Source organism: Dermacentor silvarum, chromosome 4 (genome assembly GCF_013339745.2).
Source record: "Dermacentor silvarum isolate Dsil-2018 chromosome 4, BIME_Dsil_1.4, whole genome shotgun sequence".
NCBI classification, from domain to species: Eukaryota; Metazoa; Arthropoda; class Arachnida; order Ixodida; family Ixodidae; genus Dermacentor; species Dermacentor silvarum.
Genome location: NC_051157.2, coordinates 162,899,117 through 162,923,386, shown reverse-complemented (window position 1 = coordinate 162,923,386; position 24,270 = coordinate 162,899,117). Strand labels below are relative to the sequence as shown.

The 24,270-nt window shown below is 47.6% G+C and overlaps 1 long non-coding RNA gene across 1 annotated transcript; it reads right to left on the bottom strand.

Moving 5' to 3' along the window:
• Window positions 1–987: 987 nt before the first annotated feature.
• Window positions 988–24,270, bottom strand: LOC119448375 (uncharacterized). The gene is made up of 4 exons (XR_005191075.2): window positions 24,172–24,270; window positions 23,953–24,030; window positions 5,357–5,473; window positions 988–1,101 (listed from the first exon to the last, which is right to left on the bottom strand). It is a non-coding gene; the product is annotated as an uncharacterized LOC119448375 (long non-coding RNA).

Sequence of the window (24,270 nt, the reverse complement as noted above, 5' to 3'; positions counted from 1 at the left end):
CCTTTTCACTTCCGCGTCACATATTGCACTAGCGCACGCCCATTTCACTCATCACAGACGCTTACCTTAATGCAGCTGAGCAGCTTTCGCGAATTAGAAGGTGTGGCAGCTACCTTCATTACATAGCATATAGGAAAGAGGGTTTCTCCAGAAGATAAAGTACCGCAGTTAGTCACGAAAAAACGTCCCGTTCGTAGGCACTGTAGACACTGCGGCGTGCTGAACATTAATGCGAAGAAAAGTTTCTTGGCGACGATCATTTGAAGATGCAAGACCACCACCATGTGACAATGAAGCACAACGTCGGGTCAGTTCGCTCTCATATAGACAGTAAACTCTTGCTATCGAAGACACCATCGCCAAAGCTGACTGATGGAGCGCCAACGAAAAGTTACTTATCATTGAAATGTACGCATTTATGCAACCACTGTAGCGATTGTCGTTGATATTGTTCCCATGGTTTCAGCCTTATTCTTGGCTCTCATTAGTGGATCTCGGAACCTGAAGCTATTTTATCAGAAATGTTTGCAACTGACGTTATTTCATTATATAGGATGCAGTATATTTGTTTTTCTATATCCTGGGAAGTTTTCCCGCACTGCGCAGCCATGTTGCACGTGTAGTGCTATGCACAGCTATAAAGCTCTATTTGGCACCGTCAATATTATGTGCAATAGCGCCACTCCGTCATGTTTCTGGCGTGGGCTACGCACTGCTATAAAGCTCAATTTGGCAGAATCCATCTTATACGCAATAGCGCCTCTTGTATGACACAGTAGCGCTTCCATAACGTTCGTAAAGGATCCAGGTTAATTGATGTAGACAAACCATTAAAACACTGTTCTCAGAAAACAAATAATTGATTTCAATAATTTTCTGTGTGCACATAGATACGCGACTGCACAAAAGTGAATAAATACAAAAGAAAATATAGTGCACCACTACAAACCATTATTGTTTTTTTAACACTTTGCAGTACTTAAGAGAAAGGTATCTTACCATACAAGGGGTTTCTTCTTTGAGATAGGCAAACTCTACTCTCTTTGTAGAGTCGTTGTAGCAAAGATATGTGCAGCCGAGCTGGGGACGTTCGCCAGCTTTCTAAAAGAAGCAAAAAAAAAGGGGGATCAATTTACTTATGAGTTCAGGCACTAACTACGATGAGGGGGCCTGTCAGAATAGTTAATACACTATTTTCTCGGGCCCCCGCACTGCTAAATTGAAGGGGGCCCTTTTTAACCGAAGTTTTATAGGCTCACAAGTTTTGGCGGTGGTAATGGTGGTGGTGGTGGTGTCACGCGGAAAAGTGAGCCGATCCCCGGTAATCGTGCAGAAAGGGTCGAAACATAATGGCACATAGGCCTGTGGCCTCGGGCACGTGTGACGTGCGCTTGAACTACCCCTTTCACACGTCAGACCCAAAGAGACAACATCACCATCCCTTCCCCTGTCAAGAAAATGGGGGTGTGCGAAGCTTGTCGACCGATTCTTGCGTGAGGGCTTCCGTAGCCCAGGCGAAACATCAGCGAAGAGCTGTGGACCCCGAGTTGCGGGAGCGCGATGTTCAGGCCAAACGTCAATGAAGAACCACCGACCCGAGCTTAGGGCAAACGAAGCGGAACACCTGCGACACTGTCGTCTTGCCAAAAGCTTCGCTTACCCCCCTTTTCTCAACAGGGGAAGGGCCCTGAATTTTTATTCCGTCGCATGTTAGGCGCCCATAGTTTTGGTAGTCAGTTGATGAGGGGGGGGGGGGTTTACTGAGACGCACTGTATCAACTATCCAACGCGTCACAATTCATTGGGCTGCGGCCGCTAAAGCGGCATCTACGTAAGGCCCCTACCCCGTTCCCCGTGGGCTACGCAACGGGTTGCCTTGCGCCCCTTGGAAGGAGCCCCAACAATCAGGCGTGGTGGTGAAGCATAGGGCAAAATAACTAGTACATTAGGGGCGCGATCTTGTACCCGTTCCAAAATGGAACGGAGGCGTTCCGTTCCATCGAGCCGCACACGATTGGTCAATTTCAACCGCGACGTTCAATTTGACCAAAAGTGTGCGGCTCGATGGAACGGAACGCCTCCGTTCCATTTTGGAACGCGTACAAGATCGCGCCCCAGATGTTCAACGAGAACAACATCACGCAGCAACTTTTTGCGAAAAACTTTCCACATCGTGGTTTGCACCCACGACCCCACAATTACGATGCTGATGGTTTTCCGCGGCGCCATGGAACCACACGGAAGAGTTCGCGGTTAAAAAGGGTCTGGATCGGCTCCTGCCCGTCAATATACTGGTATGACTATAGTAAAGGGCCCCATCACTACAATCAGATTTACAAATTAAATTATGATGCAATTGAAAAATATCCGTAAATCAACCTGTAGTGCTCTAGCGACTTAGATAAGATGGGCCAAGGAAAATCTAGTAGAGAAAAGAAGTAACAAATCATAAATGGCACAAATGAACAAAGCGGACACTCAGATGTGCAACCTGCTGCTTACACTGCTTCATTTTAAATTCATTTCGTTTTTAGTGCTATATCATAGTCATGCACAAATATGCTAGAATGAGAGTGAGATAAGGAAATTACTGCGAAGATAAGCTGACTTATTCTTTGTGGAACATATTACATTCACATTTAAGACAGCTGGACTGCGACGGTCTAGCATGAAAAATGCCAGCGTTGGGCACACCTGTGGCTGATATTGTGTTCCTAATGTACGTATAATGCGACTCAGTTTTTTTTTTTTTACAATTTAAACGTTTATCAGGATTTACTCAAAGGTGACCATTCGCTAGAGTGCATTAACTCCCCATATAATTTCTGTGGTCTCGACGCTATGACATGGTAAAAAAGACCAAGCTAGACGCAATAGCGCTCTCCTGACGTTCCTAATCAAAGATCACAAATCTTCACCGAAACAGTCAAATTGTGCGTGTGTTTTGTTAAGTTCTGCTAGCAACGGGTTCCTTCGTGATAACCAATGGCACAGCGCGGTACTCTCGCTGCCTCCACATATGTATGAACAGGTCGTTATTCACTGCTTCTAACTATCGCGAGACTTGATCAAGAGTACGTTGGGCATTAGCTTTCCTTTTATCATATTGAAGTCGCCATACAAAAACTCATACTAGACTAGCCCGAAAATGTTTTTCTGTTTAACTTATTTACTCGGTCCCATAGCTGTGCACATTTAGGTGCGTTCACACGACCGGAGGGAGGAGGAATTTTCGCAGCGGATGGCGTATCACGTGACGCGCGCGTCATCAAAACGTGCCGCCCTCGCCTAGTCCGGCCTCCTCCGCTCGCGTTCCCGATTGAAAATGCTCGCCGGTATTTCCATCCGTCCGTTTGGCGGTCGTCTGACTTCAATTTAGCGTATTCAGCGTCAAATCTGTCAAGATTGGACGCAATGGCATGGCTACGATGGCGTGTTATCGGCTTGGAGCCACGTGTGATTTCGTTGTGCAGCAGTGACCGCGTGTATTTTGTTGTGGTGCAGCGGGAAATGCTAGTCGTGGTTGCGCGCGCATTTCTCTTTACTGAGACCGCGCAACCTGCGTGACCTCAACATGAGTGAGGTGCACAAGAAAACGCTAAGAGACGAGGCAACCGTCACATTTTTGGCTCTTGTTGTGGGATTCACAGCGCTATGGAATATAGAGCACGCCGAGTATGCAAACGCGCAGCTGCTAATAAGCGTTGGAGTCGAGAGTAAGCACGCGGATTCCACAAACGGCGCTTTAGCAACAGCTAAAGAAATTATAAATTATTAGAAAAAATGGATGAAAAAAAAACAACTTCGCGTAATGCCAAGACCTGGGTTCGTGCCCCAACTGCGGCCAGTTGTTTTTTTTTTGCCCATTTGCATTACCTCTAATGTATGGTTTCTGTAATTCAATTAACAAGTACAATTAATTTATCCTATGATGTCCTTGGTGGTATTTCTTTGGTGGCTTCTTATGAAATGACTAATAAAAATTGGGCCCTTCGGTTTACTTCACGTTGATTAGATAGCGTGGGTCTCGAATCTGGCAACATTGATACCTTCAGGTAGCATGTATGGGTTTATTGACCAGTGGCCGTCACCCAAAACGTGGACGTACACGTGACGCCTGCGGCAGAAAGGGTGCCTCCGAGGCTTGTGAGGTGTAGCGAAGGCGTTAGCACTACCGTGCACGGTTAGTTCTAGTAGATAAACATCAATACCCCGGAAAGTGAACGGCAATACGGCGCCGTGATAGCTCAATTGCTAAGAACATCGCACGCGTAATACGAAGACGTGTGCTCGTGCCCCACCGGCGGCCATTTTTTATCCGTTTTCATTTCCATTAACTTACCGTTCCTTTTGTTCAATTAATAAGCGCAATTAATTTATTTTATTCTGTCCTTGGTGTCATTGTTTATTGGCTTCTTCTGATATTATATCCCTTGCAATATTACATTATTTTAATAACAATCCTGTGTCTGTAGTTACTTCTTTCAAATATCCTGGCGTAACCCTGACATCAAACCTTTTCTGGACTACACATATCAACAAGATCTGCGAAAATGCCGGCATGTCCTTTGGATATTTACGTCGGAACCTCCATAAGACGCCGACTAATGTCCGCACATTAGCCTATCTTACATTTGTTCGCTCTAAACATGAATTTGATTTTTCAGTATGGTCTCTTCATTACATTTTTTGAACCACTGTGCTAGAATCAGGTCAGAATAGAGCCGCTTGAATTATCTCAGAGAATTACAACTATAACTAAAGCATAACGCAAATTAAAAACAATTTATCAATTCCTTCGTTGAACACTCGTCATGATGTAGTACTTTTATTGCTGTCTCACAAGTACGTTCACGGACCAAGGCCATCAGCAGTAGCTCTGCAAGTCTCGCCATTCACCTCATGGATATTACATAATCATCTTTCTTTCACGCGCATCGATGGTAAAACAGACGAGTTTAACTCAACTGCGCTTCCAGGTGTCATCCGCTTGTGGAAAGACCTTCCCGATATCCTGGCCGCTGAAGCTAACAAAGAAAAATTCCGTCAAGGCATAAGCATGCCTTTGTTACTTTACATAACTTCTTGTCTGCTTTGCGTCTTGTATGCATTTATTTCTTCTTTTTTGCATCTGAGGATTGTGTAAACTTGATTCTTCCTTGTATCAATAATAACACAGTACTCCTACGTTCTGTATAACTGTATGCTCTTTATACTATGTAAAATTTTGAAGCTCCCCTTACCCATTGCCCATTTTGCGCGCCTGCAAGATATTTTGAATAAATAAATATATATGTCATTTATTAATTTGTTGACTCATTTACATGGAACATATTTTTGATGTTTGATATCTTACCTGTGGTGGAGGCTCCACTCCTTCGCATCCGAGTGGTACGTTAGGTAAAATGCACTTGCCATCCTTACACGTCCCTGCTCTATTGGCGTATTCTTTGTCATATCCAACGGCCAACACCTAATGCGGGCATCATATCCAAAGGTAAAAATAAATTATATTCTGCTGTGATGCATTTTGGAGTTGCCTAATCAGCAATGAGGGACGCTTTAGTGGAGCACTCCCGGTTATATTTGACAACCTGTGTTCCCTAACATGCACTAAATTCAAGGCACATGAGCATAGTTGCATTGCGCACCTATGAAAATTCAGAGGCTGCCACAAGGAATCTAGCGTCCGACCTTGTGCCCAGCCGCACAGCGCTTCATGAAACATATTTAACAAATTTTCCAACAGACTATTACAATCATTTAGAGAACGACACAAATACACGCATTTTGTACCTAACAGTCACAGACATCAATGAAGCTCGAAGAGGTTTGTAGAGTGAGATTTTGTCTAAGTTAAAGACACTCAAGTGGAAATGACGGAAAGCCCATTTCTCTTGGCTCCCCAACACGCCTTGGTCACTCAAGAGCTTTAAAATTCTGCGGCTAGGTGGGAGGTCCCCTCCTTATGATTGCCAAATTTGGCGGCCACGAATCATTCCTGTCCACAGTCGAAATGTTTTAGGTGCATGCCGTACAACTCGATCTGTTTGAAAATTGTCAGAATGTCTCCATCCTCTTTCGGCATCTCGCTTACCAGGGGATTTTCTGACCTTTAACCTCATATTTACGGCTCATACTCATAAAGCGTACACGAAAAGTCTAATTGATATGATTTACCTACAAGACAGCCTCATTTTGAGCTCCATTTGATCCCGAACACATCTAGGTTCCTTTCTTGTCGGTCAAGGAAGGTAGAACGTTATCGTACTTGTAAGAGACTAACTTCACAGCCTTTTAAAAGATAGTGGTGGTGTGTTCTATGCCAGTTCATTTAACTTCACATTTTTACGGACGCTATGTCGCGTCGAGGAGTACGGAGGCAATCACATCGTGCCTTGCACTTTCATGCTTTTTGTGTGTTCCGCTCTAAACACCCAGAAAAGTTCGACTCCATTTGACTCGTGAAGTCGCTCGGAATACGTGAACACCAGTTTTGTCGCCCGGGAGCAGTTATTTACACCGACACGACAGAAGAAGCCCTCCACTACGTGGCAGCCGAGCCAAGCCTCTCGATAAGTAGGAGACGCTGGCAGCTGCGCCGGTGATGCCGGCAACGCAGACGCTGATGATGGCCGGGCCGTCTACGCTCGACACAAAAAATGCCGACGCCCGTTCCTCTGCCACATGGACCTTACCGGACCTTCGACAAGCAAGACCGTGGGCATCAAGACAACTCACTCTGAAACTACAGAAAGAACGACCAAATATGGCGGACAATGGAGGTTAGAGTTTGTTATGTAAGTAGCTTGCATAGGTTGGGTATCTGCAAGGTTAACTACCGAAGATTACAACCCTAATGATTTTATAACAAACATGTGAACCTTGTTATCGCAAATGTACATATTTGTTCTTGTATAAATATTGTCTTTCCCTATGTGTTGCTTTTCAATTCTTCGTTCTCGTTGGTTAAAATTGTCGCCTGGTCCGATGTAGTGGTATGTTTATTTTTACTATACGTTATTGGGCAGCAGCCTTCCTTCTCTCTACATATCTGTATAATGCTTGAATTTTGTTCTCCCAGAGTTTAATTGTTGTCCATAACTCATGAGTGTTACTCTACTTCCTTATAGGCAAAGCTCGGCATTGCATTTATCGTAAATGAAGAAATCGCCACACTCTGCTGGTTTATGCTGCTTGAGTCATTTTCCTGAACGCTCCTTTTGTTCGTATTTGTAGCCAATATTATGCAGATTTCTGTATAAAATTTTTTGTTTACTTTTTAGTGCTGTTACATAGTTTGACCATGCTCACCGGGTCAATGAATTGTTTTGAAACTGGTCACATGGTTGCCTGCAAGGCGGTGATGAAAAAGGCACTACGGGATGCAACTGAGAACCAATCATGGCTATTTGGTAACAGACCAAATGGGCTGTAACTAATTAGTTGTGTAACGTTGGAACGCTTAATTAGTTGCGCGACCCCCCCTCCAACCTCATTAGGGAACCTCCCCCCCCCCCCCCACGTAGGCAACTGGATCCGCCTCTGGTTGCGGAAAGGGTTTAATCAGCGTTGCCCTTTCTGTCTGTCAGGCCACTGTAGCTGCAAGTACTTGACGGGACAGGTAGGTAAGGATGTGATAAAGGTGGTGTGAAGCTCCATGCTATGTCATTAAGAAGTTTAGGGGCAAAGGGAATCTAGAAAGACTGCGGGAATTGACATATTCAAAATTAAACAAGCACTTGTGTCATGGAATTGCTGCGGAAACAAGGTCTTCCGCGAGAAACAACACAGTACTTGACGGGACAGGTAGGTCAGGATGTGATAAAGGTGGTGTGAAGCTCCATGCAATGTCATTAAGAAGTTTAGGGGCAAAGGGAATCTAGAAAGACTGCGGGAATTGACATATTCACAATTAAACAAGCACTTGTGTCACGGAATTGCTGCGGAAACAAGGTCTTCCGCGAGAACCACTGGCTCTCGCGGAAGACATGGAGCATCAGAAGACCACAGGAGGTGGTCTTCTGATGCTCGGAAAAGCCGCAAGCAAACATAGTGAAAGGCTCGGAGCCACGCGAACCAAGTCCAAATACGTTTATCACGCTGGTTATTACACGCTGGTTTCAAATCAGTAAGACATATATAGATATGCACGACATATACAGTGGAATCTCGTCGATATGATTCTGCCTAATACGTTTTTCGGGATGATGCGTTTTTTTTAATGTTACCCGGCTAATACCACATAGGAGCAATTAATTTATTGCACTTGATACAATCGCGTTTTCACCTGAAATTGGATGATATGACTGTAAAATGATACTTCTGAAACTCGCAGCTTTATATTCAAGTGTACTATATTAAATTACATTCCAACGACCCACGAACAACGTATTAAGGGCCGGCGACACTAGCGGGAAAACGCGCCTGCGAGCCGCCGGCGGCAAAACGTGCGCCACAACAGATGCCGCGAGGCACGTTTTTCGTGCATGGTAGGGATCGGTCCTGAACCGATTTAGATTGCCGCGCGCTCGGCGGCAAACCAGCGGCAAGCGAAGACGACCAATGAGAGCTGCCCCCTTTAGTAATGTACGCGCGGGCATGGCCGGTCTGGGGGCGCGCACTCACTCTTCACAGGACGAAGGGAGCGCGCGCCTCCAGTACGGTCCAGAGAGGTGCGACTGTTTTCACAACAAATCCGTGCAGGGGCGGGGCCTCGCCTCGATGACGTATGACCATTTTCTTTTTTTCTTCCTCTCTGTTTGGCGGCGCTGTAAGGAAGAACACGTGGGCTGGTGGTGACTAGGCTTCCTCTCTGTTTGGCGGCGGGAACGGAGAACACGCTGGGCTACTGGTGACTAGCCACACCTGTCGCGGCTGTTAAGGGCTCGATGGTATTCCTAAATAAACACATCACTGTTAAGATAATCCAGATATAATCTCACTATCAGGGAGGGAGCAGTCTACCTGATTGGAGCAGTATTTTTTATTTGGGGCGTTGCACCGCGGCACAACCGACCGCACCGCGTGTGCATGCGCATGTGCCTCGTGCTGCGAGGTCAAATAAAGAGAAGAAAAAATGTAGCTTCTTCTGCTCCTGCCATCGGTCAGAACGGTTCCTTGTTCTTTCGCTCACCGACTCACACATTGTTATAGTGGACCTAACCTCGGTCCCTATAACGTGGTCACCCGGACGTGATCTCAAGGCAAGCGCCACAGCATGGAAGAGACCACGAACGACAGACCGGCGATCGGCCCAGAGGGCATCGCCACGCTGCAGATTCACCTGCCATCGTTTTGGCCACAGAATCCTGTAGCCTGGTTTGCACACGTGGAAGCCACCTTCACCCTTCGGCGCGTTACTTTGCAACAAGCGAAGTCATACCACGCTGTCTCCGCACTTTCAACGGAGATGGTTGCGGAGTTCTACGACATTGTGGATGCGCCCCGCGAAACCACCCCCTATATGATCACTTTAAAACGACGCTGCTGCACCGCACGTCTGTGTCTGTGCGCAGGCGTGTTCAGCAGCTTCTCAGCGAAGAGGAGCTCGGCGTCCGGCGACCGTCGGAACTTCTACGTCGCATGCGGCGGCTTCTCAGTGGCAGTAGGTTGGACGCAAACAGCCCACTGCTGCGAAAACTGGCCAATCGCGTCGACTATTCAGCAACAGGTACTGTGGCGACGGCATCTACCGTTCCGCTGTCGCAACTCGAAGACCAGCAGTCTCGCCTTGAGGAACTGATCGATGACCTCGCCGAGACTGTTAATGCACTACGGCCACCGTCCCTCCCTCGTCAACGAGACCGCGATTCCCGTTCCTGATTGTCTCCTAGGTCTAGCTCACGATCAAGCCCTCGTCGCCACGTATACTGCTGGTACCACAGCAACGTCGGTACCAGCGCACGTCAGGGCCGTTCCCCTTGCAGCTAGCAGGGAAGCATACCGCAGAGCCACTGAAGGAGGCCAGTGGCTCCTGCCGTAAGACAAGCCGCCTGTTTTACGTCACTGACAGGATTGCCGGACATCGATTTCCCGTGGACACATGTGCATTGGTCAGTGTCGTTCCTGCCGTGCGACTAGACCGGCAGCGCTCTCAGAAAACTGCACCCCTTCAAACAGCAACAGCTCTGCTATCAACACATATGGTCAGCCTTCTCTTACCATCGACTTCGTGTCCAACGCACCTTCAGTTAGGTATTCGTCGTTGCAGCGGTACGCATGGCCATATTGGGTGCTGATTTTCTCACCCACTTCATCCTCAGTGTTGATCTTCGCGCTCGTCGACTTGTTGACACGACGACCAGTATGTCCATACAAGGCATCTTCGCACCTACACCATTAACCACTGGAACGGCACCTCAGATTCCATCTATGTACGCCTCAGTTCTGTCAGACTTCCCAGCCATCTCGAAACCTTCCAACCATTTTCAACCAACCAGTACGTCACAACGTCACGCACCACGTTGTCACTACTGACCCTCCAGTGTTTAGCCGACCCAGACGCCTCGCTGGGGACCACCTTGCCATAGCCAAAAGAGAATTCGACCACATGCTGCAACTGGGCATCATCCGTCCTTCGTCGAGCAGTTGGTCGTCAGATCTCCACATAGTTCCCACGTGTGACCCTGGCGATTGGCGCCCGTGCAGCGACTACCGTGCCCTCAACGCGCGCACCGTCCCTGAACACTGTCACCTCCCACAAATTCATGACCTCTCTGCCAACCTAGCGTAAGTGGTGATATTCAGAAAGATATATTTGGTCAATTTTGGTACCTACCAAGTTAATGAAAGGACCATGAGAGCGCCAAGAATTAGGCGGCTGATTCATGACCTACATGGCACGCATGTCCTAAAATTAATGTCATGACCTATCATTTATGTTCGTCATACACTATTCTCATACTGTGCCAATTTTGGTACATACCAAGTTAACGAAACAACTATGAGAGCACAAAGACGTAGGCGGCTAGATAGATAGATAGATAGATAGATAGATAGATAGATACTGTCCAAGCGGCGAAATTCCCCTAAGAAATGATTCGCATTTAAAACACAGGATAAAACAAGGTAAACACAAGGAAAACACAAGGGAAACACCTGTAAATTACTGCTTCGCACTTCCCCAGCTACTGCGTTATCGCCGAGTTTGCCATTGCATCCGGATTACATTAGCATTACATTTACCCTCGAGTTTACCATTGCTTTTGCATTACATTGGCATTACATTTACCGTAAAGGTTCCATTGCTTTTTTTTTTCCTTTGAGTGGGTCCTCGGCTCGTCGGCCAAGAAGAGTGGCGCAGTTGGGGCGGACGTCGCTGACGACGTTGTGGCGACGGCGACCGAGCCTAACAGCGGCAAGCAGCAGAGGCGTCGGAAGCGTCGTGGAAGCGGCAGGGTGAAGCACTTTGGAGCGACCTGAAGGGATTCCACAAGGTGCTCGGTGCGGGAGCGTCCATCCAACGGCTGCGTGAGTGATAGGAAATGTGTTCGATTCGGCCAGAGAGGAAACGCATTGGCTTGTCGTCAGGTGTGTTCTTTATTACGATAAAGACTTGCCCTGAAGGCATAATTCTTGATGTGTATATGTTTATTATATGTGTGATTTGAGGCCTGTGTTGTGTATGCATTGAAGAAATGTTTTGTGGAATCTGTTATAATATATCCAGCGGTCATAGGTGGCTGTGACACAGTAGCGGAGGCCGGCTTGCAGCAGGAGACGCGAGCGTTCCGATTGGAAGCTTGGACATGTTCATATTAGGTGGTACTTCTCTGCCTCCATCACTGGGATGGAGCAATATGGACACGTATCACCTAGGGGTAAATGCGACCAGTGCAACCTTCAGATCACAGCCGGTGTAAGGGCCACCCGACCTGAAGTCTCCTAAGCACAACTTCCTCTGCCATAGTAAGGTGAAGGGGGAGGCAGCAGACACACGGTGGGATAAGAGCGTGTTTGTCCTGCGCGAGAAAAGTTGTACGGGTTCGGAGTGAGTTAAGGGGTTGAGGTGGGAGTGGAATAGACGGAAGATCTGGATTAGTAGGGCAGTGTCCCTGCTCGTCAGCAGCAATGGTGTGAGGGTTCGCAGCATGGTCTGGAATCCAGTGTTCCTTGACGAAAGTAGCTGTTTTACTATTCATAGTGTTTATTGTCTCGCAGATTTGCATTGCCTTGTCAACCTTCTTGGGTTCTGGAATAGCCGCTAAAGAATAAGTGAAGATATCTAGTGTTTTGATTGTAGGCAACTTAGATGTGGCACAGCGTCGTGGATTGCTTGAAGTCCATTACTAGAGCACTGGCTTCCGTAGATAAATAACGCTGCTGGTGGGCGCTGATTAAATTATGTGTAGTACTGAGGACTGATGTCCTCCCGCTGTCTGGTAGGATAGCAGCATCCATATAGACTATGCAGGTGTTAGCGCATGATGCATCGATGATATTGCCGTAACGCTATTTGTGCCCAACCACGCTGACGACGAAGACGACGACCTAGAGTGTGTGAGCGAGGTGCTAGAGAAGAAGAAGCGTGAACTGGGAGCTTGTTCTAATTGTCTCGATTAAATGCCGCTCTCCGCTATTTACTCCAGTGAGCCCCGACACTGGTGGAAGTGTTGGGTATCGCATCATCGCCTAATGATTGGGGCGACTCCTGCGAGTTGCCCTGCATCCAGCCCTTCAAGATATCATCCACGCATCGAGACACCTGCACACTGCGCAAGCCGCCGAATTCAAGGTCTGTGCCCGGAATTCGGTTTCTTGCAAGGAAATTTGTCAGCGACCTCACCAACTCAGAAAATGGCGCTTGCAAGTCCAACACAGGTGACTCTAGTCCCCACCAGCTTCCCCGGTGACACGTATGAAGATGTCGAAGACTGGCTGCACCAGTACGAACGCGCAGCTAAGATAAATCAGTGGCGTCCGGACCAGAAGCTTTCCAGTGTGTACTTCGCTCTTGAAGGTAGCGCAAGGACGTGGTTTCAAAACCTCGAGGCACATTTGACAACGTGGGACGAGTTTTGCCGTTGGCTACTTGATACCTTCGGAAGAACTCATCGCCGAGATAATGCACTACGCCTTCTCGAGTTGCGCATTCAGAAGCCCAACGAAAGTGTTTCCATGTTTGACGAGGACATGCCTCGTTTGTTTCGCCGCACGGATCCCAAGAAGCTGATTCTAAGAATCTGAGCCATCTCATGCGCGGCGTCAAAGAACAGCTATTCGCTGGTATCGTGCGCAACCCGCCTACAACAGTGGAATAATTCATTAAGGAAGCCACAGCAATTGAGCGGGCGCTCCAGCAGCGTTGCCGGCAATATCAACGCCTGACTAATGGTGCGCCTGCACGAGCCGCATTACTGGCAGTGACAGACGAGCCCTCGCTGCGCCAACTGATAAGGGACATTGTGCGCCAGGAGAATGCGAAGCAAACTGCGACACCGAAGGAGTTTACTGCTTTGGTCGCTGAAGTTGTCCGCCAAGAAATCCGGCAAGCATTTACATCTCCTGAGCCACTCCCTGAACCCTGTCCTGAGCCACGCTTCGAGCCACGCGCATCCAGCTACGCAGACGCTGTTCGTCGCCCACTTTCTACCGTGCCAGTGCTGCAGTACCACCAGCGGCCACCCATTGTTGCCTGGATGCAGAGGGAGCATTTCAGGCGACCCCTGCTTTGCTGGACTGACGTATGGTGCACTGCTGATCGCCAACCATTGTGTTTTCACTGGGTAGAACCAGGGCACGTTTATCGTTTTTGCCCTGGCATCCAGAATATGTCACCTGTCACTCCGCGACAGTTTCCATAGAGACATCCACGCTTAGACGACCGTGTCACTCGGGAAAAGGCAGCTCAGCTAATCTCCAGTCGTGCTTGCCGTCTCCGTTACGTTAGTCTTCGCCGAACCGCCGCAGTTTCGCCAACGTGGTAAGAGGGTGCTCTCCAAGCCCACGGCGGTGAAACTGAAAGCAGCTACCTCCTGGGAGAAGGTTGCAGTTCGTCGAAACGCCAAAAATCTCCCATTAGTACGGAGAAACGAGCAGACCAACCCGGAGAAAGGGAACTCCGACGAATTTTTGAGTGCAGACCTACTCTTAACGATTGATGGGCACGACGTGACGGCTTTAGTTGATACTGGCGAAGACTTTTCGACCATGACTGAGCAGTTGGCTGACCGGCTTAAGAAAGTCAAAAAGCAAAGGACGGCCCCTTATATTCAAAATGCCGGGGGCCAGATGATGACACCTACAGAAAAATGTACTCACGACTCCAGATAGGAAAACACAGCCTTTGTCGCCACTTTCATGATTTTAAAGGAGTGCTGCAGATCACTCAGCCTTGGAATGAACTTCTTGCGGGAATAGGGTGCCGTGGTGAACATACGGGACGGCAAGATAACCTTATCAACTAGTATAGACACGAGCGACGACGCAGAGCGCCAACGTACATCGTTACGTGTCGCCGACGACGACTTCTACATACGCCACTTTCATGCAGTCTTGTCTCCGTCAGTTGCGGAGAACTGTGTAACGAGGACGGTATAGCCGAGGAATGAACTGTACTTCTGTTCCATCAAGGTGTTGCCATTGCTCGGGGTATCGTCTGTCTTTTTGGTGGTCGTACAGAGGCACTTGTTAGGCCGCGCTTCTATCGAACATACAAATTGGGCGGTGTAGGGCTGCATGATTTTTTGTATATATTGTCGCAGTGCCGCAACTTGCCCACGTGTATTATGAATAGGGAGGCGGTCACTCCCCAGCGCGTTCTGGCAGCAACCGTTTCTGTTTTTGAGGGGTCGAACGGCCCGCGTGGTGTCGGGTACGAGCCGCGGCGCGCGCCGGGGGGGGGCCCGGTGCGGATGCGGAGAACGGATTCGGAGAACGCGGTCTTGCGCACACTGGGTTGGCATTCCGCCGATGGTCATAATAGGTCAACGCGGACAAACCTCGAGTGAAACGGCTGTACGCGGTGTTGTGGCGCCGGCCTCCGAGTCCCCTGCGGGCTAGAGACGGCGCCGAGGTTTATGGCCTAGCATTGTTGACCATGTGCTGTGCGTACGGAGCGGGGGTCCACTCCCCTACGCGTCCAGGCGGCAACCACGTGTATCTTCTTTTGAGCGCTGAGAAAAGCCCGCGTGGTGTCGAGTGTCAGCTTGCAGTGCGCGCCATAGAGGCGCAGTGCGCATGCGAGGATCGCGTTCGAAGAACGTCGTCTGGAAAACACCGGGTCCGAATGCCGCCAACGGTCATTATTTTCCCACGCGGAAAAACCTTGAGGGGGGGGGGGGGGACTGCGGTACGCAGTGTTGTGACACCAGCCCCCGAGCCCCCTGCTGGCTAGAAACGCCACCGAGGTTTGAGATGGCCGAGCAATAAATCGTGCGTGCCTGGCGTGTTTGCTGAGGCCGTCACTGACCACGTGGAAATAGCAGAGGGAAACGGAGTTGCGGAAAGAAGGAAAACAGGGTTGTTTTACAATACATTTACTTTTAATTGTAAGCCCGTCCCTTTGGGTTGTGGCTTAACAAACTTTCAGCTCTCATTGGCAACGGCTTCCGTAGGATGGGCCAACAGTCCTACCGCCCTTTTTCTTTGTCTATTTCACCTATAACAATCGAGACGAGGTGCTTGTTCCTCAGTCTAGACTGTAATCACTAAACCTGACAGATCAGTAAGACTCCGTACGATGCAACGCTAGTCTGGGCCGTAACCACTTAGTGGTAGAACAGTGAGACTCGGTTAGTCGTACGTAGTGGCAGTTGTCCTAGGCTCTAACTTAAGAAAAAGTCGAAGAGTAAGGCGCTGTTTACTTGTGTGTTTTGCATCAGTGTTGTTTTGGTAACTCTGCATTTGACTGTGTAAATATTTTCGTTGCAATATATCCTCAAGTTTTGTTACCTCCAACCTGCCTCCTGCTTCATCAACGCCGATAAACACCTTGAAGAGACTTTCATCAACTTCAAGGACAAAGAACAAATATAACTGCACTACTGATAAATTTTACCAATGAACGCCGGCACATCAGTAAAGGCACCGCTGTGGCATGCTGTGACGAAATTGACCACGTTCAAAGCTATTTGCTGTAAAAAAGGAATAAACCACCGATACGATTTCACATGCACCCGTCGTCGACGTTGACCCAAGTTTAGCGCCGCAACAGAAACAATGTCTTAGGGAGCTGCTTGACCATTTTAAGGACTGCTTCTCTACAACGTCCCGAGTGCGTCAAACAGCACTGACGAAACACCGCATCATTAGGGATGAAACAGCAATACCCATCTGACAGCATCCGTATCGCAAGGGTGAAAAAGAACGCGAAGCAACACAGCCGCAAGTGAAGAACATGCTAGAAGATGATGTCATCCAGCCGTCAAAAAGCCCTTGGGCATCGCCCGTGGTACTCGTTATGAAGAACTATGGTCGCCTGCGGTTTTGTATCGATTATAAGAAGCTCAATCGGGTTACGAAAAAACATGTATATCCCTTACCATGCATCGACGATTCCCTCGACAGGCTACGACATGCACGTTACTTTTCATCGATGGACCTGAAAAGTGGATACTGGCAAATTGAGGTCGATGAGCGGGATCACAGTAAGTTCAAAGTTCTCCCTTTCAAAGTGAATTCAAAGTTCTCCCTTTTGGTTTCTGCTCCGCCCCAGCCACTTTCCAAAGGCTAACCTTAAGTGGAAGGCTTGCTTAGTGTACCTAGACGATGTGATTGTTTATTCTGCCACATTTGATGAACATCTCAGATGCCTATGGTCAGTTCTTCAAGCCATACGGTCCGTCGGGCTTACTTTAAAACTAGAAAATACCCCTTTGGCTATGAAGAACTACAGTTTTTTGGTCCCGTTGCAAGTCACACAGGTGTCACCTGATCCTGAGCAAATTGCAGCCGTCGCAAAGTTTGCAAGGCCTACGGACAAGAAGGCAGTCAGACGCTTTCTGGGCATCTGCGCATATTACCGGCGATTTATTGCGGGTTCTGCACGCATCGTCTCACCGCTCACCTGCCTAGCAATAGAAGATGTCACGTTTGTGTGGGGCGAGAAACAGGAGGTGGCATTTAACGAGTTGCGGCAGCGTCTACAAACTCCGCCTGTTCTTCCCCACTTTCTCGTGGATGCGCCGATAATGATCCACACCGATGCGAGCAACGTAGGTCTAGGTGCCGTACATGTTCAGTGGCAAGACGGCGCTGAGCGAGTCATCGCTTACGCGAGTAGAACACTTTCCCGTGCCGAGTCGAACTACACCACAGAGAAGGAATGCTTGGCTGTAGTATGGGCACTTACAAAGTTCCGCCCGTACATATCATCATCATCATCATAATCATCATCAGCCTATATTTTATGTTCACTGCAGGACAAAGGCCTCTCCCTGCGATCTCCAATTACCCCTGTCTTGCGCTAGCGTATTCCAACTTGCGCCTGCGAATTTCCTAACTTCATCATCCCACCTGGTTTTCTGCTGTCCTCGACTGCGCTTCCCTTCTCTTGGTATCCATTCTGTAACCCTAATGGTCCACCGGTTATCTATCCTACGCATTACATGGCCTGCCCAGATCCATTTCTTCCGCTTAATGTCAACTAGAATATCGGCTATCATCGTTTGATCTCTGATCCACACCGCTCTCTTCCTGTCTCTTAACGTTAGTGGAAAGATTTTTCGTTCCATCGCTCTTTGTGCGGTATTTAACTTGTTCTCGAGCTTCTTTGTTAATCCCCAAGTTTCTGCCCCATATGTTAGCACAGGTAGAATGCAATGATTGTACACTTTTCTTTTCAACGACAGTGGTAAGCTCCCAGTCAGGATTTGGTAATGCCTGACGTATGCACACCAAACCAATTTTATTCTTCTGTAAATTTCTTTCTCGTGATCAGGGTCCCCTGTGAGTAATTGGCCTAGATAAACGTACTCCTTTGCGGACTCTAGAGGCTGACTGGCAATCCTGAATTTTCTCGATTAAGGTCCTCAATCATTTGTTGTAATTCGGCTCCATTGTTGCTGAATAGGACAATGTCATCTGCAAACCGAAGGTTGTTGAGATATTCGCTGTTGATCCTCTCTCCTAAGCCTTCCCAGTCTAAGAGCTTGAATACTTCTTCTAAGCATGCAGTGACTAGCATTGGAGAGATTGTGTCTCCTTGCCTGACCCCTTTCTTGATAGATAACTTTCTACTTTTGTTGTGGAGAACCAAGATAGCTGTGGAATCCTTGTAGATGTTTGCTAAGATATTCACGTATGCCTCCTGTATTCCTTGATTCCGCAATGCCTCTATGACTGCTGGTATCTCTACTGAATCAAATGCCTTTTCATAATCTATGAAAGCCATGTAGAGAGGTTGATTGTACTCCGCAGATTTCTCGATTACCTGATTTATGACATAGATATGATCCATCGTAGAATATCCCTTCCTGAAGCCAGCCTGTTTTCTTGGTTGGCGGAAGTCAAGTGTTGCCTGATTCTATTGGAAATTATCTTGGTGAATATTTTATACAATACCGAAAGCAAGCTAATGGGTCTATAATTCTTCAGTTCTTTAACGTCTCCCTTCTTATGGATTAGAATAATTTGGCGTTCTTCCAGCTCTCTGGTACACATGAAGTTGTGAGGCATTGCGTATAAAGGGCCGCAAGCTTTTCAAGCATGATATCTCCTCCATATTTGATTAAATCTACTGTTATTCTATCTTCTCCAGCAGCTTTTTTCCTGGTCATGTCTTTCAAGGCCCTTCTAACTTCAGCGCTAGTTATAGAAGGAGCCTCTGTATCTGGTTCATCATATACGTCATATATCTGGCCCGTACATATACGACCACCCATTTCAAGTCATAAGTGACCACCATTCTCACTGTTGGTTGACCAACATGAAAGATCCAACTGAACGTTTGGCACGCTGGAGCCTACGGCTTCAAGAATACGACATGACGGTGGTCTACAAATCGGGAAGGCAGCCCTTAGATGCTGACTGCCTTACCAGATCGCCGATCGAGTCGTCAGGCGGAGATGATGACGAATCCGTAGGCTTTTAGGGGCGAAGCTCCTTAGTGTGTGGGTCGTTCCCTCCTCTGTAGTAGTAGTAGTAGTAGTAGTAGTAGTAGTATGTAGCCACCTGTAGTTTTATGAAGTATTCACTAGGTGGCGTTCCGGTTCCACTTGCGGTTCCACTTCCGCTTCCACTTCCGGTTCCGGTTCCACTTTGCGCGCGTTCGGTGCGAACGCGGGCAAAATGCCGACGGCGTTGACAACAGTTCTGCGCGTTGCTGGTGCTGCTGCATGTCCAAGTCTATACAACTGATAAAACTACCTTGAGTCGACCCCATGGCTGCTTCGCATACTACTTAGGGTTCCCCTACGGAAGATGGTGTAATTTTCTCTCTCGTTCCCGGCGCGCGCTCTCTTTATCTCTCGTCCGTAGCTGTGGTTTACCCGAATGATCCTCCGGTGAGCTTCGCCCACTCATCATCATTCACTTCGTGGATATGCTGTGATTTTTTAGGAGTTGTTGATGCGGCCACCATCTCTCAACAACAGCAATAGGACCAGGAGCTCGCTTCACTAATTGATTCCTTAGACGGCCGCACCACAAACATGCCTGGAGTGTTCTCAAGAGACCTGTCATCATTGTGCAGACGCAAGTGTGTTCGTTTTAGTAGGAACTTCTCTTCAAAGGGGAAGAGGTATCTACTAGTCGTCCCTAAAACTCTACGCTATGAAATCCTGCAGGCCTGTCACGATGAAGCTACCTCAGGCAACCTAGGCTCCACAAGAACATTAGCACGGATCAAAGAGAAGTACTACTGGCCACGGCTCGCAGCACAGCTGAATATTGTGTTCGTCAAAAATACCTGTTGTATCGCTGCGTCGTAACTTCGTTCGCTTATTCGTTGTGATGCTTGTGAATTCCCAGGCATGCATTGGATAGTGCTGACTGTCAATCCGAGAACCGCGTTGAAAATGAGCATGCAAAGCAAGCGACAGCCGGAACAAGTGCAAGGTTGGTATCGGAGTGGTACGGGGAACTGCTGTGATTGTGGGCATAACATCGCGATTAATCGTCTCCAACTGTGTCAAATGTGCCAAAGTAAGCAGTTGAAATTGGGCCTGATATAAAATTCTTGGCTGGAAGACTGCATGTGCCAGCCGTCGAGCTAAGTTAGTACGAGTTCTAACTGCCTTTGCTGCAATGTGACGAATAAGGTGTTTTTGTCGAACTCTGTCCGATTTAACTGAGCCAGTGTGCACCACTGTCGGAGCGGTGAATATCAAACCCAGTATTCGGACCTCAGAAGCCCGAGGGCTTGTGAGTGCGCTGAGCGTAAATGTAAAGGAGTGCTGCGTGATCCTTCTGCGTCCTTTCTTGTTGACCACCACAACATAGCTTGATTTTTGGGCGCAAATGTCCAACCCTGCTTTCCGAGCGCAGTTGTCCAGAACATCAAGGGCTTCTTGAAGCTGTTGAGTTTGTCTAGATACATCTTCGTGCACGGACCACAAAATGATGTCATCCGCGTAGATTAAGAACTTCACGTCTGGAATCCGTTGTAGTTGTCAGGCTAGAGGTATTAGAGCAACGTTGAGCAGAAGAGGAGCCAAAATCGAACCTTGTTAGACTCCTCTGTTTGATGTGAAGCGTCCTTGTGGCCTTCCATCTACTCTCAGGCGTGCGCCATTGAGGTGGATTCCGATAGTGGAAACCAAAGGGCGGGCTGCTGTCGGGCTTGGTCACAGAAGGAGTCACAATGGCATCAGGGCAATTAAGAGAGCAGGCGTGGAGGAGGCCCAAGTTAGTGACTTCCCGGACAACCATGTACTAAAATAAACATACTGTTACGGCAGAGTTGTTCCAAGGCGTCTGCTGGGGCGAGGCGGAAAACGCAGATTAAAGTTAGCGACACACAATACGAGTTGCATTGTTGCATGTGGGTGGCAGGCTGTCTTGTTCGATGCAGGAGGAAGTTGTGGCGGTATTCGGAAGGCAGGAGGACTGATTGGCGACAAGGTGGTTCTTCGATAGCTAGAAGTGGTGGCATTCCTTTATGATGGTGGGATATGGGATTTAAAAAATGGGCTTTTTTTATGGGATATAAAATATGTCAAGCGCCAGCGTTCAACTTCCAGCAGACTACTATCCGATATATTGATGAAGGCACCGCAAAACGAAAGTGTTCGCTCGAGGGTGTAGCTACACGCATAGCTGCTGATTTCATTTTCCTGCTGTGGTCCCCTCCCACTGCTGCTTGCTGCTATATGCTAAGGGAGGGGTTTGCGGCAACGCCGACAAGCTGCGTTAGGCATAGTAGGCATAATTAAATCAGCGCACAAAATAAAATCCACATTCTAAACAGATACAACGTAGACAACGTTATCTATCTCAATTCATAGTGCCTGTCTGTTCCCTTTGATAAGCTTAACCGGCCTCCTTTCTTAACAAAGGAAAAAAGGATGTTTCTTTTTTCACGCCATCAGCTTCGTTTATGAAAGCGCTTGAGGGCGACATTGCATGCGTACAAAACATACTTTGCAGATGCGAACACCTGGGGCACTATAACGTAAAGCTATTGTTAACGTTTCTACTCGAAGTTTGCAATTAGCGTTCCACGATTGCTCAAAACACTTCGGGCCATCCCCACTTCTTGTTTCTGTCACGCCACGTCACAAAAAGCGCGATGACTACAGAACGTATTGGACGTATGTACATCGATTATGCATGATTAGACCGGAAAAATAAAAAAAATTATTGGTCATTCGACGCCTTTTTCGCCATTAGCCCTATGCTATAAGTAAAAAAAACTTCGGACTGCTCCCACTTCGCCTGTGATTCACGCGACATCAAGAAACTACGAAAACTCACCGCGTAAATGTGACGAGTACGCCTAAAAATGCATTAACATGACGAACGAAACTTAATGTGTTTTTCTGAATGGCTGGAGATTGCCCACTTTCGAAAGGAATAGAAGATGGTACAAAACCCATCGCTCAGGCACTGGCATCTCGGAGCTGCTGTGGAGCATGGCTTTAATAGAGTGTAATAAACATTTTTGCGTATGAGTATAACGTTGTCGAGCCCTTTGAGCACATACACGACATCGCTCTAGCAGCTCTTCTTTGCTGAGAAACCGTTTTGGCGCCATTCTCAACTTTGGTGCATGACACCACGATTTTCGACCAGCCACCGGAACCTGAGTAAGGGGAAGCGCGCTAATTCTTAGAGCTGGCTCCGCCCTCCCAAAAAGTTTTGTACTTTCACTGCAGTAGCTCGGCTTCATCGGAACCCTCTCAACTTGAGCATACTGCTCGCCTCTTGTCAACCAGTTAGAAAAGAATAACCGCTGCATGTAGGCAATGTCATTCGCTTTGAAAGCAAAAAAAAGTACCCTCCAATAAATAAGGAGATCGTTTGGTTTGGCGTTTGAAACAACGCTGGCCGTTACCTTTCGATGCTTGCGTCACTGGTTACGTAAATTCGAAGTCAGGAGATTGGAATAGATTTAAGTTATAGGGTCCCTGTTTAGCCTAAATGAGAGCAACTATAATTTGAACGCCTGCTCTTTGATATACAACGCCGTTTACAGTTGAAATGTTTACCGTGTCAGTGCCTAAAAGTAATTTTGAAAGGAAAAACAAATCCCCTAACGTGTGTTGCGACATTCATTTTGCGCTAAATGACTGCCAGACAGAAAAAAAATGAAGGAAACACTAGGAAACAACAGTAACTTTATTCGTAATATAAAAAAAATGCTTTGACACGTTATCATAAGCGTCCAGGGGCTAATGCATCTGCACTTGAGACGTTTACTGTGGCTTTTTTTTTATTGCGAGAGCGATTATCTGGAAACTCTAAACGAATTTCTACCGTCACCGTCGTCGTCGCCGTGAGGTTTCGTATAAAGTCCACGGGCGATAAAATCGTCGCCGCGGGCCGTATTCTGTATGTGACAGTGAGAGCCTGCGACGGTCAGCCGGCTGTTGCGGCTCGCGCACCCAAGGGCGGGGAGATGGAAGGAAGCGCAAATGCTACCATCTCGCGCACAACGCTCCGGAGGGAGGTTCGGGAGATGGAGGGGCCGCGCTTTACTGCTGTCGCGCTATCCCACCGGGCCGAACGGCTCCGGGGGGAGGGCGGGGGTGGGGGCGTTCTGCGCCGCGAGCGTCCACCTGCGCGGCTGTATCTTGAAAGCTATCTGCGGCAGGGGCCGAGTCCGCCCTCCCTCTGTTTTCGCGGCTATGGTCACGTTAATGCGAGTGCCGGCACGAAGCTCAATTCGCACGCAGCGAGTTTCCGCGCTCATCGAGTGAGATGCGTTCTTGTTTGCTTGTGGGTGTGTGGCACCGTGCTTGTTAATTTAATTAGTGTACCTATGTTTACAAGATTAAACGGCTGAGAAAACTACTATTCTTACTTTGTATAGCTGTCCACTAATTTGCTATCGCAATCGATGCTTCGCCTTTCGTGCGAAACTCCGACTGTTTTAAAACGGCGCAGTTTTTATCCAAATACAAATATGAAGTAATTAGCCTGCCTCAGCGGGGGAAAGGGCAATGAATCTGCAGTGGACACTACACAAATACAGTGGGAATATTGATGTTGTAAAGAGTGTGATGACGAGAATAAAAGTACGTTGTATAGGGAGGCAATCAGCCAACATCCAATATTCATCGTAGATCACTTTGAAGAGTCCCACGCCATAGGCAATTGCATAATCAAATATAATCCCAGCAGGGCACAGCCACGCCGAGCACCAAAAAGAAAAAAAGGGGACAGCTGACGTTTATTTAGGTAGACTTTGGGTGTTCTCACCGATGCTCCACAAGGACATATAATATAATGCTTAGATTAATATAGATTCAAGGAGCACGCACAACACAAGCGCAATGCATTGCAAAGGAGATGTATATCACATTTACTGTAAATACACTAACACGCTAGGGCAGAAATGCAAATACATACTTTGCAATGAGTGCCGTCTGGAAATGTTGCAAGTCTTTTGTTTTGTAAAATACAGGTGCAGTTTTCTACATATGTTGGCTGAAATGCAGTGACAATAGTGGATCAGTAAAAACTAATATGAGTTATTTAGTATGAGTTCATTTCGCCGTTTTGATGACGTAATTTTAGGCCGAAATGGCTTTAAATTATGCTTCGTGAACTGTTGATAATATTACTTACTACATATGAATTATTTACAAATATATTATATTTTATTTCACATCCTGTTTTTAATGGTATCGTCCATTGCTGGCTTTGCTGCTGGTTGCAGAGACCTGC